This window comes from Triticum aestivum, chromosome 2D (genome assembly GCF_018294505.1).
Source record: "Triticum aestivum cultivar Chinese Spring chromosome 2D, IWGSC CS RefSeq v2.1, whole genome shotgun sequence".
NCBI classification, from domain to species: domain Eukaryota; kingdom Viridiplantae; phylum Streptophyta; class Magnoliopsida; order Poales; family Poaceae; genus Triticum; species Triticum aestivum.
This window is the reverse complement of record NC_057799.1, coordinates 385,319,583-385,334,117: the sequence shown is the minus strand read 5'-3', so window position 1 is coordinate 385,334,117 and position 14,535 is coordinate 385,319,583. Positions and strand designations below refer to the sequence as shown.

Genomic DNA, 14,535 nt, shown 5'->3' with positions numbered 1-14,535 from the left:
TATTATAAATATGAATTTGCTTTGGTGTTATTCTAGTACGAACTCTAGGATAGATCGAACGGAAAAAATAGCTTTGTGTTATTTTAGTACGAACTCTTGAATAGATCGAACAGAACGAATAACTTTGAGGTGGTTTTGTACCCTACAAACAATTCCTATCTTTTATTCTCCGCTAATAGGAACTCGTGAGTGATTCTTTATTGCACTTTGAGGGATAATCATATGATCCAACTATGTTAGCATCGTTGAGAGGTTGCACTAGCGAAAGTACGGACCCTAGGCCTCATTTTAAGCATTGCAACACCGTTTTTGTGCCCGTTTACTACTTGCTACCTTGCTGTTTTTATTTATTCAGATTAGAAAAGTATATTTCTACCATCAATATTACACTTTTATCACCATCTCTTCGCCGAACTAGTGCACCTATATAATTTGCCATTGTATTGGGTGTGTTGGGGACACAAGAGATTTCTTGTATTTGGTTGCAGGGTCGTTTGAGAGAGACCATCTTCATCCTACACCTCTCACGGATTGATAAACCTTAGGTCATCCACTTGAGGGAAAATTGCTACTGTCCTGCAAAACTCTGCGCTTGGAGGCCCAACACGTGTCTACAAGAATAAAGTTGCGTAGTAGACATCAAGCTCTTTTCTGGCGCCGTTGCCAGGGAGGTGAGTTTTGAAGGTACATCTTTAGATCTTGCAATTGAATCTTTTAGTTTCTTGTTTTATCACTAGTTTGGTTTATAAAAAGAAAACTACAAAAAAATGGAATTGAGGTTGCATCATATTATTGATCATCTTTATAATATCTTTCTTGAAAACTAGCAAAGTGGCCCGCTCGATGCGCGGGCTAGAACTTTAGAAAGTTTAATATTGAGAACATATTATTTGATTTATCTAAAGAAAGATTGGGGCCTAATGTGATGAGAACACAATTTTGTCCACACTTCATTGATTTAAGACATGTTTAGTCAAGAGGATAAGGGGTCATGAAATTTGGTTGTATACATGTTCCTAACCTTGTGATGCCAATTAGAAGTTCGTGTTACACTAGTGACTATGGTCATTTTTGTTGAAATATTTATGAGATCTAAGCTTCTTTTATAAAACCCAAATCCACAAGAGAGAAAATCAATGCTTGATATTATGCACCATGTACAAAACTAAAACTTCAGATATCATAAATCTCAATTCAAAGCCACATTAACTGCATATTTATGTGGACCATCACTGCAACATTTTCAAATGTTTTTTTACTTTCTGCTTTTAGTTGCTTTTCTGTACAGTTAAACTTGGTTTCTGGGTGGTAATAAAAGACTGTGGGGCTTTGCCATGCAGTAGGTAGTAAAAAATATTTTCAAATGATTTTCTTGTGACCAGTATCAACAATGCATTTATTGTTTATGTATTAAGGTTTCAAATACCAAAAGGTAGGAATTGTGCCTATAAAATTTGAAAGGTCGAGAACCTAAGAATATTCTTTACTATTACTTATTTTCCTCAAATCACATAAGCCCAATAGAAAGACAACTAATTTATTAGTTCATGACATACACTCGTCAACAACTTATTCGAAGGTAAATGCCTTGCAATACTTACTCGCACGTTTGCATATACTTGTCATTTTCTCACAATTCTCATTGTTATAATATATGTGGGGGATATTTCATATTTCCAAAGTACAAAAATCCTCTCCCCTGACTGAAAAAGTGCCCGCCATTTCCGCAATTGCCCGTTATAGCCCTGCAAAATCATTAGTCCCTGATTTGAAACGTTGCTTAAGGTTTCTCTTTCGTTAAACATAGAGCAAGTAGTTTTTACTTGTTTCACGCATGCCTCAGAATATATGCTAAAAAGTTGTAAGATTGATATATTGAGTTTCTAGTTGTAAATGCATGCAACCGTAATTTTCATCAATTATGTTTGTCCGCGCCTTTTAGTTGACCGTAAACATCTTAGAACTTCACATATGAGTTAAGATGAATCTAGGGTGCAGTTATGTAATATATGTCCACTAAAATCGCAATGGTACCTATGTTTTTATTTCATGAACACTTAATAGAGTTAAGGTAAGACAATTTTAGAAGACAGCAAGCTTGTCTCACGCCTGAATCGCAAGCAAAGAAAAAGTTGCTCTTCACTTTCCTCTGACCATTGTGCACAACGCGACGGCATCAGGGGTCCCACCAAGCTGAACACTCACTTTCCCCTTTCTCCAGTCTTGTGTTCTTGTCTTCTCGGGAGCTCCCATGAGGGAAGCCGGTCCAGCTTCGATCCACCGCGTGTGAGGACTGATCTGATGCCCCCCTCATTTCCTTCTTGATCGTCCTCACCTGCACGCACCCCACGTCAAGGGTAAGTGGTACGGCCACGCTGTGGCTTTCTACAACAGCTGGTTTGGATCCCCCCGTGCCTCGTGGTCGTGGATCTCTCGGGCCAGTGAACGGCGACGGAGGGGTTGCAGGTCCCGAATAGCCGTTGCGCGAGGGAGGAGGCGAGCTCGTCGAAGTCGATTGCCGTTGCAGTCGGCCTCCATGGAGGCGATGAGGGTGTCGATCTCGTCCCCCGCAGCTAGCTTGGATCCTGCGCGAGTGTGAGGTTTCCTGGAGGCGTTGTCATCCAGAAGCGCCGAACCGGACGCGTCGTTGTTGTCCCAAAGCGAGACAGCTTATCACGCTGTCTTCATTCTTGATAGCTGCAGCCCGGCTCTGGCGTTGCATTCTTCCACCTGCAGGTCCCTCCTTCTCCCTTCCCCTTTTCTGATTTTGTGCGATTGCACCAGTATAATCTGCACCATTTATGTATTTTGTGCTCCTACATATTGTCTGATGTTGGTTTTCATCAGATTGACTTCTGGTCCATCAACTACATAATCATTGTAAGTTATACATGCCAAACATAACTACGGGCATAATGTTAATTTGTTTATGTCCCTCCACTTTTTTTCCTGGCTTGTGACCGGCATCGGCACGGAAGTGTTAGCCCCCCTACCCCCATTAATATTCAGCATACTTAAGAAATACTCCGTCCGTTCCTAAATATAAGTCTTTGTAGAGATTCCACTATGAACCACATGCGGATGTATATAGATGTATTTAGAGTGTAGATTCACTCATTTTGCTCCTTATCTAATCCATAGTGGAATCTCTACAAAGACTTATTTAGGAACGGAGGAAGTAGTTGTTTTATTTGGGCTTCACTATAGTTTTAATAATTCCCAAAGATAAACTGAGATTTATAATAACTGAATAGGAAAATTGATCTGGTTACATTATACATATAAAACATAATGATGCATGGGCACTCACTATTGGCCTGTACTGTATAATAAGATTCAAATATCAGGTATCACATAATATAGATTGTTGATACTAATTGATATATTGAGCTATTTCCATCAAATGTTGATGCATGTTTCCAATGCTTTGAACAAACAAATGAAACTATCAGAAAATGTATTTCATATTTTACATCCTACAAAGTAGGAAACTGGGAACATAATGAGAAGAAAAGAATGAATATAGGAAGAAGCGGAAATTATGTTGATACATGCACTTAAATGAGTCTTCCTTCTGGTTATTTTCTTGCTTCATTGGCATTGCGACCGGATGATTAGGACTATGCCCAATCGTAATGCTTGAAAATACTGGGCTGAGTAATCATATCCTTGTGATAGCCGCTTAAGACATCCTCAAGACGCGGCAACTTCTTTAAGCGACCGTTTGTTTACATCAATTTGTGAAATAAACCTATGATGGTTGCCTTTCAAATTGGGTAATTTGAACAATGTTATACCAACCAGTAGTCGAATTCCTAGTTGTGCTAATGCGCTAACCAAGAAAAGTTAGATTATGTAGTGTCAAGAAAATCATATGAAGCAGCAACTATTAGGCAGTTAATTGGTCTCACCATTTGACACTAAATATCCTGCAGAGTCTGGATGTTGCCGGGATTAATTGACTTGCTGCCCAGGAGCGCTGAACTTAGCTTCATCCTACTTCTTGTAGGACATTGTAGTAAACAGATTACTTTAATCACCTGAGACATGCAGTGGCATATGTTATGGTTAAGATTGAATATCGCAATCCATGGCAGGGCAAGGATCGAAGGTACGGCGCACCTGCTGCTGGTACTCGTTTGTCCAGTCTGGAGAATACATCCTCATGTAGGAGACACAATGGGGTGCTCTCCGAGCAGGAATGACCGAGGCAAGCCACTGGCACCGGGTTGCTGACTCCTGCTGCTCTCATTCTAGTTCGAGCTACAGATCATGAATCATGAGGAAGCAATATACATGTCAAGTTGTTAACTTCTCAGAGCATGTATATTAGTATGGACTGCACTATAGACATATCCTACAATAGGTTGTCTTTTCGGTTCTCTGCATAGACTTTTGATTGGATGAAACATTAAGTATCTATTGATTGGCACTAATTATTCTGTGTTCTCTATGGCCATTGCTTGTTAGATACAGTATAATATTGTCCTTCATCCCTGTGTTTGACGTAGTTCTACGACCAGAAAAGACGGAAATAGACTAAAAATAATTGATTCTAAAATAAACATAATTAATGTATGCAACAACCATCATGATTATTTAAGCACCATTGCAATCCCAAACTCCACGTTTAATGATATGCAAGCAAGGATCGAGGCCACGTGATGAAAATTGAAGAGGGATTTAAAAGGGAAGACGTCTACAAATTGATGATGGATTTAAAAGGGAAGACGCCTACAGAAGCAGCAGTATGGATTCACGGAATCAATGTGAACTAATCATACATGGAGACCTAGACATTTGCGGGAAAACATACCTGGCAATGGAATTGATGGAACAGTGGAAACTCATCCCATGGCGACGATGAATGATCGACATGGCAAAGGAACGATGCGTTCACGGCGGCGCCGAGACGGATGGAGAGCCACGTCCCCTGATTGATCCCTTTTTCTGATCCGTGTTTTTTGGGGCACCTTTGTGAGATACAAGAGGCGTGGAGAAAAGCTTAGGGCATAGTGGGTAATTTCGAGGTGTTACTAAATTGTTTCTAAGATCTAACGATTGTGGTTATCTCTCCTAATAAATTAAGGGACAGATGTTTCTAATTTTTGTGAGATTTTCTAGCTTAATTACTTTGTTTTTTTACGTGGGCGAGATAACTTATTAAGGGCATTGGTGGGTAATTTTCATTCTTTTCAATCCATTGGCTGTGCTCGTCTAATCGGTTTCAATTGAAGGCCAGATGTTTCTAATTATTATGGGATTTTCTAGGTAATTCTCTTTTTTCTGGTTACCCCGTAAAGCATTACGTGGGCGAGATAACTTATTAAGGGCATTGGTGGGTAATTTTCATTCTTTTCAATCCATTGGTTGTGCTCGTCTAATCGGTTTCAATTGATGGCCAGATGTTTCTAATTATTATGGGATTTTCTAGGTAATTCTCTTTTTTCTGGTTACCCCATAAAGCACTTTTTATATATAATAAATAGATGATGGTTCGGAAAATTGTGCTCAATTGTTAGAAGAAGAAGTCAATAAAATGTTTGGCACAAAATATTTGAATGATGAGCATGATTGCAATGTTGTTAGTATGAATTCTTTGTATATCCATGATGCTAATAATATGCAAAGCCATAAGCTTGGGGATACTATGTTTGATGAAGATGATATTTTTAACCCCCCGAGTTTTGATGAGAATATTTACTATGGTGAAAGCATGCCTCCAATTTATGATGATTATGATGATGACATGTATGCTATAAAGAATAATGATAACCATGAAACTTGTCATCATGATTTTAATTTTCAGTCCCATGATAGTTATTTTGTTGAGTTTGCTCCCACTACTATTGATGAGAAGAAATTCGCTTATGTGGAGAGCAATAAGTTTTCTATGCTTTTGTGTCATGAAAAGAATGCTTTATGTGATAGCTATATTGTTGAATTCATTCATGATGCTACTGAAAATTATTATGAGGGAGGCACTTGTGCTTGTAGGAATTGCAATAATATCAAGTTTCCTCTCTATGTGTTGAAAATCTTGAAGTTATGTTTGTTTTGCCTTCCTATGATAATTGATTCTTGTTCCCATAAATTGTTTGATAACAAAATCCCTATGCATAGGAAGTGGGTTAGGCTTAAATGTGCTTGCCATGTGTTTCATGATGCTATCTTTATGTTTCAATTCTTATCTTGTATGCGAGCATCATTGAAATCATCCTGCCTAGCTTAAAAGGCATTAAAGAAAAGCCCTTGTTGGGAGACAACCCAACACTTTTACCTACTGTTTTTGTGTGTTAACATGATTATGCTACTGTATTGATCATGTTTTATTGCTTTTTTCAATAAAATGCCAAGTAAAGCCTTTGAGATCATGTTGGCTGTTAGTTGATTTGACCCTGCTGAAAAGCAGAAACTTTGCGCTCACAAAAATGGGTCCCATTTTTAACAGAAGAGTGCTTTTGAGTTGATTCTTTTTGCAGAAGTTTAATATACAAATTGCACACGTGGTACAATTTGTTTCATAATTGTCTGAGTAGCAGAACTATGGTAGTTATCCATATCATTACAGACTGTTCTGTTTTTGACATATTCTGTTTTCAATGCACAGTTTGCTTGCTTTCTAGTTTCTATGGCTTATATTGCTCAATATAAATTATCGAAATGATATGGTACAGTAGTAATTGTGTGAAAACAATTATGAGTCTTGTCTTTGACAGTACAAAAGTGAAATGGTTTGCTCTTTATCATACTAACCTATCTCACAAAGTTCCGTTAAGTTTTGGGTGATTGAAGTTTTCAAGTTTTGGGTGACATATCGATATGAGGAGAATAAGGAGTGACAAGACCCTAAGCTTGGGGATGCCCAAGGCACCCCAAGTTAATATCCAAGGAAGATCCAAGCAACTAAGTTTGGGGATGCCCCGGAAGGCATCCCCTCTTTCGTCTCCAACATTATCGGTACCCTCACTTGGAGCTATGTTTTCATTCATCACATGATATGAGTTTTACTTGAAGCATCAATTTATTTTGTTAGGATTTGCTTGCTGTTATTTAGAATAATTTCTTGCATCTTTCTTTTCAATAAAAATGTCAAGGATAGCCTTTACCATACTTATTTTACAAGTCTACATGTTGCTGTTTGAAAACAGAAAGTTTACCGCTGTTGCAAAAATTCCCTAGAAAAGTCAGAGTGTGATAAAATGTTGAAACTTTTTTCATAATGATCTCTGATAAATTCTCTACAGTTTGGTGGATTTTCATAATTTTTGGAGTTGAATAACTATTGATACTCTTGCATTCTTTATAGACTGTACTATTTTGACAGATTGTTGTTATGTTTGCATTGTTTGCATATGTTTGCTTGTTTAATGATTCTATTTGAGGATAGGAGTATTAAATATGCAGAGGAATTTAGTATGCAATGTTGAATAATAATTTTAGTGATTTGCTACAGTAGAGAATGATAAGGTTTTTGCATTGGTTTATACTAACTTATCTCACAAGTTCTTGTTGAGTTTTGTGTAGATGAAGCTTTTGAGATTTAGGAAAACCGTGATATGAGAGGAATTAAGGAGGCACAAAAGCTCAAGCTTGGGGATGCCCAAGGCACCCCAAGATAATATTTCAAGAAGTCTCAAGCATCTAAGCTTGGGGATGCCCCGGTAGGCATCCCACCTTTCTTCTTCAACAATTATCGGTTAGTATCGGATGAGCCTAAGTTTTTGCTTCTTCACATGAGTTGTGCTATTCTTGAAATGTCATTTTATTTTATTTTGCTTGATGTTTTAATAAAAGACTTAGATCTGAAAGTTTTAAATAAGAGAGAGTCCTCACATAGCTATCTATTTACTTAACTACTCGCATGATCTTCACTTATATCTTTTTGGAGTAGTTTGTCATTTACTCTTGTGCTTCACTTATATCCTATGAGTAAATTGTTGAATAAATTGAATGTCATGAAGTTGAAATTATATCATGCCTAGTGGTAGCTTCACATTTGGGTTTAGAAAGTGAAACCTTTTGAGGCTTGACAATCACAATATTGGTCATACAAGCAATTCACGAATAATTAGTATAAGGAAGAGAACTTTCACATGCAAATACACTATCATAGAAATCTTTTGTGATTGTAAGCCCCCATCAAAATATTATATGCCAAAATTGTTGACGTTGGACAAGGAAGACAACGTAATGATTTATGTTTGCTCATACTCACATAGAAGTTATATTGTCATAGATCCTTCAACATGTGGTGCTTGCCCCCCATCTTTGCTAGCCAAAAACTCCACACCAAGTAGAGATACTACTTGTGCATCCAAAAACCCTTAAACCCAAATCTTATTTTCAAGAGTCCACCATACCTACCTATATGCGGTATTTCCGTGCCGTTCTAAGCAAATTTGTATGTGCCATCTCTGATTTTCAAAAATAAATTTCTCTTTTGTGTGCTCGTACCGCTCGCGAGGCGGTGAGGGGTGGCCAGTATTTTCCATGCTAAATGTGTTATTCTCACGATGAATGTTTATTCACTTGTCATTGCACGAGAGTAAGGCAAAGGTTTTAGGGATGCCCAGTCCCGAAATGAAAAATGAATTTACTTTATGTTGTCAAATAATAAATTCCTTGGAAAGTGTTGGTATGGAGGGCACCCGTGGATACGGCTAGCCATGGAAAGTGAAAGTATGGTGGAAAAAGGAATAAACTTTATTTTCTATTTGGGAACCGCCTATGATATATCTAGCATGGAAAGTGTTGGGAGCTCTAAGTCGTTTTCGTTGGTTGGAAAAGTATACCTCTCAGAATGTTTTTATCTCTCAATTTTCGCTTTGAGCTCTGGCACCTCTACAAATCCCTACTTCCCTCTACGAAGGTCCTATCTTTTACTTTTCAGTATTTACTTTTATGCAAAGAGTCAAAGTATTTATCTATATTCCTTTTTATTTCTCTCTTTTGGCAAGCATCATGTGGTGAGGAAAAATCTAGGCACATATGTCCAGTTGAATATGGGTAGCATGAGTTATTATTGTTGACATCACCCTTGAGGTGAATACGTTGGGAGGCAAAACAATAAGCCCCTATCTTTCTATGTGTCCAGTTGAAACGTTTTGCTCATGTGTATGCGGTGAGTGTTAGTAATCATAGAAGACTATGATGGTTGAGTATGCGGAGCTCTTACTTAAACTCTGTTGAATAAGTTGAATTGCAATTGCTTGGTGACTAAGAACATAGGTTGTTGAGTTTCAAGAGAGTTCATTGTTTAAACCTTAACATGTGAATTGGTTGCCACTACAACATGAGAAATTTTATGAGAAGGAATTGTTGTTATGATGCTAGGGAAAGTGATTGAAACTGTCATTGATTAAACTTATGCGCTTTGCTAGCATTCACACTTGATAAATTATTTCTGTTATCATTTACCTACTCGAGGACGAGTAGGAATTAAGCTTGGGGATGCTGATACGTCTCCAACATATCTATAATTTATGAAGTATTCATGCTGTTATTTTATCATTCTTGGATGTTTGACAATCATTTTATAGCAACTTTATATCATTTTTTGGGACTAACCTATTGACCCAGTGCCAGTTGCTGTTTTTTGCTTCTTTTTTACATCGCAGGAAATCAATATCAAACGGAGTCCAAACACCGCGAAACTCCACGGAGATTTTTTTATGGGACAGAAGACTCCCGATGGGCCAAAGAAGCACCTGGGGGGTACCGCGAGGGGGGCACAACCCACCAGGCCGCGTCAGGCCCCCCTGGCGCGCCCAGGTGGGTTGTGCCCACCTCGGTGGCCCCCCGCGCCCCTTCTTTGCACTATAAATTCCCAAATATTCCGAAACCCTTCGGGGTTATCCTAGATCAGAAGTTCCGCCGCTGCAGGGCTCCGTAGCCACCGAAAACCAATCTAGACCCATTCTGGCACCCTGCCGGAGGGGGGAATCATCTCCGATGGCCATCTTCATCATCCCGGTGGCCACCACGATGAGGAGGGAGTAGTCCACCCTCAGGGCTGAGGGTTTGTACCAGTAGCTATGTGTTTGATCTCTCTCTCTGTCTCTCTCTCTCTCTCTCTGTCTCTCTCTCTCGTGATCTATATCATGGGCTTTGTTAATATAGTCGGATCATATGATATTTCTCCCCTCTATACTCTTGTTGTGATGAATTGAGTCTTTACCCTTTGAAGTTTTGTCTTGTCGGATTGAATGTACAGATCTGAGAACACATGATGTATGTCTTGCGGTATGAATACTTGAGGTGACAATGGGGTATCATATTGATTCACTTGATGTATGTTATGGCACTCAACTTGCGGATTCCCGAGGTGACTTTGGGGTAATCTATGCATAGGGGTTGATGCACGTTTTTATTATCTTTTCTCCAACGGAAACTTTGGGGTCTCTTCATAGTTCTTTGTGTGGATTGAGTATTATAAATATGAATTTGCTTTGGTGTTATTCTAGTACGAACTCTAGGATAGATCGAACAAAAAAATAGCTTTGTGTTATTTTAGTACGAACTCTTGAATAGATCGAACAGAACGAATATCTTTGAGGTGGTTTTGTACCCTACAAACAATTCCTGTCTTTTATTCTCCGCTAATAGGCACTCGGGAGTGATTCTTTATTGCACTTTGATGGATAATCATATGATCCAACTATGTTAGCATCGTTGAGAGGTTGCACTAGCGAAAGTACGGACCCTAGGCCTCATTTTTAAGCATTGCAACACCGTTTTTGTGCCCGTTTACTACTTGCTACCTTGATGTTTTTAGTTATTCAGATTAGAAAAGTATATTTCTACCATCAGTATTACACTTTTATCACCATCTCTTCGCCGAACTAGTGCACCTATACAATTTGCCATTGTATTGGATGTGTTAACACAAGAGATTTCTTGTATTTGGTTGCAGGGTCGTTTGAGAGAGACCATCTTCATCCTACACCTCTCACGGATTGATAAACCTTAGGTCATCCACTTGAGGGAAAATTGCTACTGTCCTACAAAACTCTGCGCTTGGAGGCCCAACACATGTCTACAAGAATAAAGTTGCGTAGTAGACATCAGTCGCACCTCCGCCTTTCTCCGAGTTTGGAGGTCATTGTCCGATGACTCCCTTGGCACTTTTCTTGGAGGCAAACTTCCTAAAGAAACTCATCTTATTCCTATAAATAAAATTCTGAAATTTTTGTCCACAAAATTTTTGTCAACAAAACTTCACAAGATTGATAGCACCTACTCATAAGGTGGCATAGAGGCTATATTGAGCATTCAAACTACTTGAAACTCTAAGAATTCAACATGCAAGCTCATCTACAGCAGCACCAAGAGTAGATAATTATTCAAAATATAATCCAGTAAAGCAAAAACTAATTGGGGCAATGGAGGAGTCACATACCAAGTAGCAATCCCCCCAAATAGTTTCGAAAACGGAGCTTCGAGCAAAGAGATCGAAATCCACGGGTTTGAGAGCAAGAACATGAGAGAGAGATAGAGAGAGTAATGGTGATTTTTTCTGGAGGTAGGTGATGACATGGGCTAAAGAGATAAGTGAGGGGGCCCACGTGGGGACCATAATCCACCTGGGCGCGCCTGGGGCTGCTGGTGCGCCCAGGTGGGTTGTGCCCACTTGGTGACCCCCCTGTGATGTTATTTGTACTAAAAGTTCAGAAATATTCAAAAAAAATCATATTAAATTTTCGGGCATTCCAAGAACTTTTATTTTTGGGTCATTTTTTATTGCACGAGAAATTCAGAAAATAGACAGAACATGGCATTTTATTTTATTTGACTAAGAAAAACAGAAAATAAAAGTTGGGAGCAGAAGGTTGTGCTTACTAAATCCATCAACTTCATACCTCTCGAAAATGATCCATTAATAAGGTTGATCAAGTCTTATTAACAACCACCTTCGATTAGCATGAAACCGAAGAACTTTTGTAAAACACTAAGTTACCTCAATGGGGATATGCATGTCCCCAACAATAAGCATTTCATATTTATTTTTGGCAGTAGGTAGAGGTAGTTGAAAACTTCCAATAGTGAGTGTCAGAGATTTTTCAATAACATTGGAACCATTCACTTGGAATTGTTTCTTCGAAAAGTGCACCGTATGTTCATTAACATTGATATGGAAAGTGACCTTGCTTTTATTGCAGTCAATAAAAAACCCTGCAATATTCAAAAAGGGTCTACCGGGGACAATCAACATGTTTTCATCCTCAGGCATCTCAAGTATAACAAAGTCAGTTAAGATAGTAACATTTTCAACAACAACGGGAACATCCTCACAAATACCGATAGGTATGGCAGTTGATTTGTCAGCCATTTGCAAAGATATTTCAGCAGGTGTGAGTTTATTCAAATCAAGTCTTTTGTATAAGGAGAAAGGCATAACACTGACACCAGCTCCTAAATCACACAAAGTGGTTTTAACATAATTTATTTTGATGGCGCAAGGTATAGTTGGTATTCCTGGATCTCCAAGTTTTTAAGGTACTCCATCCTTAAAAGAATAATTAGAAAGCATGGTGGAGATTTCAACTTCAGGTATTTTTGTCTTATTAGTGATGATGTCTTTCATATATTGTGCATAAGGGGCCATCTTTAGAATATCAGTCAAGCGAGTGCACAAAAAGACTGGCCTGAGCATTTCAGCAAAGCGTTCAAATTCCTCATCATCTTTCTTCTTAGTCGATTTAGGTGGAAAGGGTATGGGTTTTTGAACCTATGGTTCTCTTTCTCTTCCATGTTTTCTAGAAACAAAGTCTCTTTTATCATACCTTTTATTTTTAGATTGTGGGTAATCAAGATCAACAGCTGGTTCTATTTCAACATCACTATCTGGTTGTTTATCGTTGTCCGGTTGAGTGTCTACATGAACATCATCATTATCTTTTTCATTATCACTAGGTGAATGTTCATTACCAGATTGAGTTTCAGCATCAGAAATAGAAGCATGATTATCATCAGGAGGCTTTTCTATCTCAGGTTCACTAGAGGCATGCAAAGTCCTATCATTTTTCTTTTTCTTCTTCTTTTTAGAAGGACTAGGTGCATTAGTGTTGATTCTTTGAGAGTCTTGTTCAATTCTTTTAGGGTGACCCTTAGGATAACTTGGTTCCTAAGTCATCCTACCTCCCCTAGTTACTACTCTAATAGCATGATCATTCATATTATTATTCATTTCATCAAGTAATTCTCTTTGAGATTTACCAACTTGTTCTAGTTGAGTATGAACCATAGAGGCATGTTTTCCTACACCTCTAACATCATTGGAGATTCTAAATAACAAGTCACTCAAGCGAGCAATCATATCAGAGTTGTATTTCAATTGTATCATGACATTTCATTGAAGTGATCTTGCTTTCTAATGTATTTATCAAACTCATAAAGGCATTGACTGGGATGCATATTATAAGGATTGTCCTTTTCATCAAATTTCACTAAAGAGTTTACCTCTACCACCTTGGGTGATGGTGTATCAAGTCCATGTATCTCTTCAATAGGAGGTAAATTTTTAACATCCTCTGCTTTAATACCCTTTTCCTTCATAGATTTCTTTGCCTCTTGCTTGTCTTCCGGACTGAGATATAAGATACCCCTCGTCTTTGGAGTGGATTATGCAGTGGTTTAGGAACAGTCCAATCATCATAATTTTTCAATATATTATTCAATAATTCCTCAGCTTGTCCAACAGTTCGTTCCCAGAAAACACAACCAGCACAACTATCTAGGAAGTCCCTAGAAGCATCAATTAGTCCATTATAGAAGATATCAAGTATTTCATTTTTCTTAAGAGGATGATCAGGCAAAGAATTAAGCAATTGGAGAAGCCTCCCCCAAGCTTGATGGAGACTCTCTTTTTCAATTTGCACAAAGTTAAATATTTCCTGTAAGGCAGCTTGTTTCTTATGAACAGGGAAATATATTCCAGAGAAGTAATAAGTCATATCCTGGGGACTTCACACACAACCAAGAGCAACAATATTGTATCATATCTTAGCATCACCCTTTAGTGAGAATGGAAATAATATGAGGATATAGTAGTAGCGAATCTTCTCATCATAAGCAAATAGGGTGGCTATATCATTTAATTTAGTAAGTTGTGCCACCAAAGTTTCAGTCTCATAGCCATGGAAAGGATGAGATTCAACCAAAGTAATTAACTCTAGGTCGAGAGAGAAATCATAATCCTTATCATCAACAAATATAGGTGAAGTAGCAAACTTAGGATCACATTTCATTCTGGCATTCAAAGATTTCTCTTCCAGTTTGCATAATAATTTCTTAAGATCATCTCTATCATTACAAGGAAGAAAATCTCTAGTTGTCTCCTCATCCATAACATAACCTTCAGGTACCTTAGGCAATTCATATCTAGGAGAGCTAGGCCTGATAGGTGTTTCAAGATTTTCAGTTTCAAGTACTTCATCAGTTTCAACATTCTCAATATCTTTAGCTCTAGCAATTTGTTCATCAAGAAATTCACCTAGTGGCATATTATCATCAAGCAAGGTACTAGCATCATCA

At 38.2% G+C, this 14,535-nt stretch overlaps 2 long non-coding RNA genes across 2 annotated transcripts; one reads left to right on the top strand and one right to left on the bottom strand.

Annotated features, from left to right (window-relative positions):
* Positions 1-2,115: 2,115 nt before the first annotated feature.
* LOC123053310 (uncharacterized) lies at positions 2,116-4,451 on the top strand. The gene is made up of 2 exons (XR_006425531.1): positions 2,116-2,736; positions 2,848-4,451. It is a non-coding gene; the product is annotated as an uncharacterized lncRNA (long non-coding RNA).
* LOC123053311 (uncharacterized) lies at positions 2,694-4,257 on the bottom strand. The gene is made up of 3 exons (XR_006425532.1): positions 4,123-4,257; positions 3,912-4,040; positions 2,694-2,827 (listed from the first exon to the last, which is right to left on the bottom strand). It is a non-coding gene; the product is annotated as an uncharacterized lncRNA (long non-coding RNA).
* Positions 4,452-14,535: the final 10,084 nt, after the last annotated feature.